Below are 4,382 nucleotides of genomic sequence, written 5' to 3' on the forward strand. Positions count from 1 at the left end.
CTCTCTCTCTCTCTCTCTCTCTCTCTCTCTCTCTCTCTCTCTCCAAGACAGGTTTCTCTGTGTAGCCCTGGCTGTCCTGGAACTCACCCTGTAGACCAGGCTGGCCTCAAACTCAGAAATTTGCCTGCCTCTGCCTCCCAAGTACTAGGATTAAAGGTGTGCCCCACCATGCCTGGCAAGCACCTGTCTCAAAATAAATAAATAAATAGATAGATAAATAAAATAAAACAGGGAGAAAAAAAAAAACAAGCAAGAGAACAGGTTGGTGAGATGGTTGCTTTTATGACAAGGACCCACCTAAAGGTAGACAGACACAGTCAACTCCAAAGCTGTCCTCTGACCTCCACACCTGTGCCATGACAGACCCCTCCAATCACACACACATTTTTTTTTTAATAAAAAAAATTAGGGGCTGAAAAGGTGACTTAGTAGTTAATAACTAGTGTTTCTCTTCCCAAAGATGTGAGTTCAATTCCAAACGTCTATGTCAGACCACTCACTTCCTGTGACTCCTGCTCTAGGAGACCTATGGCCTTTGACCTCTTCTGGGGCGCACACACTCTCTCCCTCTCCTTCTCCCTCTCCAAAACAGAAGCAAAACAAAAGAGCACCAGCCACATCACTTCCTGTTTCTTGCCCAACCTCACTCAGGCCCCTTTGGTTTATTTTATTTTATTTTTTTAACAGGATCTCATGTAGCCCTTGCTGGCCTTAAACTCACCACTTATCCAAGGGTGACCTTGAACTCCTGGTCCCCCTGCCTCTGCCTCTCCGGTCTGGGTTGTTCACAGCCTTCCATTTTAGCCTGCTTGTGCACAGATGAGCCCTGCTATGGAAACGCCTCAGGGTGCAAACATTCCCCTCCCGACTCATGGAGGGTACCCCCAGTTTTTCTCCTGCCACACCCTTGCCTCCCTAATGCACTAAGTCCGAAGAGCTGGGGACTTTCTTGTGATTTCTTCTCATTTCTTCTCATTTTTAACGCCTTAAAGAATGTTTTCTAGGGCTGGTGAGATGGCTCAGTGGGTAAGAGTACCTGACTGCTCTTCCAAAGGTGCAGAGTTCAAATCCCAGCAACAACATGGTGGCTCACAACCATCCTTAACAAGATCTGACTCCCTCTTCTGGAGTGTCTGAAGACAGCTACAGTGCACTTACATATAATAAATAAATAAATCTTTAAAAAAAAAATGTTTTCTAACTCTATTGTGATTTTAAGACTGATTTTCAAACCACGGTACCCATATTTGTCCTCATTTTACTTTGCAACCCTCCTGGGTTAAGCTTATGGGAACTGAGCCCAGATCACAGCTGACCACCAAGGGGTAAGAGAGCGGGGGGGGGGGGGGGGGGGGGGGGCGGGGGCTGCAGACCAGTGAGGTTCAGGACGGAGGTGTGGACGGTGTGGTGGGAGGAGGCAGCTACTGCCCTGTTCGTTCTCTGCCTTTTAGTTTGACCTGTGAAGTGATTTTCCAGAGACTCCGGGACCCCAGCTCTGTGTTCACCTCACAGTAGGCCCTAGGCTTTCTGGCCTCTGATCTGGGGTGCTCATCTGCCTCAACTGGCTTTCTGAGGGGAAAAGAGGCAGGAAGTGGTGCAGCTGGCCAGGCTGAGCACAGGGAAGGCGCTCCAGACTCCCTGTGGCCTGCTCGTCCAGATCCAGGCTCAAGTGGCCTCAGGATAGATGACTCAGGTAAGCCGTGCAGGCCAAACAGGCAGTGTCCACAGCCCAGCGGGCCGGGCCTATAATTAGCTCTCCTGTTGTCTTCTTAGCACCATCTCCTAAGGGTGGCCCTGCTGGGCCCTGAGCCAAGGCTGGAGGAGGCTGGCAAGAATGTGGTTATCTCACTTGGTGTTTGGTTGCCCAAGATGCTGCTTCCTGAGGCTTCTAAAACTGGGCATCGAGTTGAAGTACCAGCACCTCTGCTGATGGGGGAGAGCCGCTGGGCGAGAAGAATCCTACCCACAGCGAGGATGAGCAAACGAGAAATTCTGGGATGTTTTGGCTTGAGCCCAGTGCCTGTTCCTTTTCCAAAATGTCCCGACAGCCTGGAGACACGGGTGGCCAGGTGTGCAGCTAAGGATTGCTTAGCAACCACGGAACAAACATCGGGTCCCTTAGCTCTCAAGCAGCCCTTTGACATGGGCACTGGCTATTCCTGCTCCTTTTACATATCAAGAAGCAGAGACCCCAGGAGCTGGCTCAGAAGACAGACTGATAACAAGTGCATCCAGTATTTGAGTCCAGATGGCCAGATCCCTTGATTCTGGGCTGGCTTGGCCACAACCTCTGTGCCTCTTGGCTGTCACTCCCCACTCTGACCTTCAGCTTCCTCAGCGTGGAAAGCAGGGAAGTCAGGCCATAGTCTTTGCAACTTTGTCTCTAGTTCTACAGCTAAGACAGGTATAGAAAGGGCACTGGGTGGAAGGCCCTCCCTTCTCTGGCCCTGGACAACCATGTTTACTTCTGGTTGGGAAGGGTGGCTTTATAGGCATCTGACTGACCGGGTGGTAATGAACTCATGACCTGTACCACTGACTCACCGGCCAAAGCAGCTTCCCCACTCCATTCCTCAGATTAAGGAGCAGTAATGACCTCTTTGTGTTCCGTGCCGCCATGAATCGGGGTCAGTGAGCATCAGTCACAAGCCCTGGAATGCTCACAAGGAAAGGGTTATCCGCCAGGCCCGAGCTGCACGGTGCCGTGATAACACTGCTCTGGCCCGTGGCCCTGTGACCACGTCCTCCAGGATTTGTTACTGGCTTAACTCCGTGGGCTGGGTTTGGAGTGACTCAGCCTGAGTGTTGGTGACACCTTGGGAGGACTGGCGTCAGTGCAGCCATGTGTGTACCAAGGTAGCTGCCAGTGGCTCGTCTCCTCTTGTGGCTTTCTCTTCAGGCTTCATTCATCATTTGTGAAAAGGAATGGTGATTACATGGGGCTTCAATGATGAAACTAGGCCTAGTGTTTAGGCAAATGTCTGAAAAACTGGAGTAAAATCAGTTTTCCAATGTCCTCCCGAGGAACACTGCTCTTCCTTCCTCCCCACCCCCCTCACACTGCCCGAGAAGCACATCCCAGCCACAGCCTTTGCTCTCACGACGGCCACAGAGCTGCCTCTCTTGTGGGGACAACAGGTCTTTAGGCATTTCTGCATGTCTCTAATGGTGGATACAATGTCTCTAATGGTGGATACAGGATTAGCCCTGAACTTTAAGGAGAACATCCTTCACTTCTCTGGATCGTCATTAAATCCATTCTTTCTTTCCTCCTCTCTGGGCACCCACCTCCATGCTGTCCATTTCCCTATTACTGGACTGGTCTATGGTACAAAGCAGACAGCCCCAGCTTCCAGTCTACACTGAACTACACAAGACAAAGCCAGATGCTGTGGGGAGGCGGGTGAGGTGGTGTCTGCCTTCCATACGAGCGCTAGGGAGGCACATGGACGTGGGTCTCTGTGTCTGAGACCAACCTAGTCTAAAGAGAGCGGAGGTTCTCAACCTGTGGGTTGCAACCCACGGAGGAGAGGTTGTCAAGCGACCCTTTCACAGGGGGTCACATAAGGCCACCAGAAAACTGGTATTTACATTACCATTTATAAGAGTAGCAAAATTAATCACAGTCATGAAAAAAAATCACATGAGAAACTGTATTAAAAGGGCCACAGCATTAAGAAGGTTAAGAAACACTGACGAAGACGGGCGTGGTGGCGCACGCCTTTTATCCCAGCACTTGGGAGGCAGAGGCAGGTGGATTTCTGAGTTCCAGGCCAGCCTGGTCTACAGAGTGAAGAACCACTGACAAAATTGCTACAAAATGAGACATTTTCTAAAACAAAACAAAACACCCGAAAAAAAAAAAAAAAAAAACCGATGCAGAAATGAGGGTGAGCCCCTTGGAAAGGGGAGTTGTGGCCCAGGGCCTGTCTGCCAGTGATTGGTGGTGTTTGAAAGGCAAGCTGGAGTTTAATGTGACGCACTGGCGGCACCTAGTGGCTCCCGTGGGTACTGCTAGTATTACAGCTTGACACTAAGGCTAACCTGACCTCGCGTCTGAACTGGACTAAGTACCTAAAAGTGGGCAGATGCTATGGCTCTCATAAAGGGGAAGTTTTCTAAGTTTTCTAGCCATTTACTACCTCATATGTCACATTTTCCTGGATGTCTAGTTACCTACAGAACACAGATCACTCTAGTTACACACGTTTTTGACCCACATTAGAGAAGGAGCAACTTAAACCCTGAGCATCATTCCACGATATGAATACACTCCATTACAATAATAGTCCTTTGATTTTTTTGAGGCAATGTTTCTCTCTCTCTCTCTCTCTCTCTCTCTCTCTCTCTCTCTCTCTCTCTTACAGAAGAAAGCAGAACAG

The sequence above is a fragment of the Mus pahari genome, chromosome 2, assembly GCF_900095145.1.
Source record: "Mus pahari chromosome 2, PAHARI_EIJ_v1.1, whole genome shotgun sequence".
In the NCBI taxonomy this organism is placed as follows: domain Eukaryota; kingdom Metazoa; phylum Chordata; class Mammalia; order Rodentia; family Muridae; genus Mus; species Mus pahari.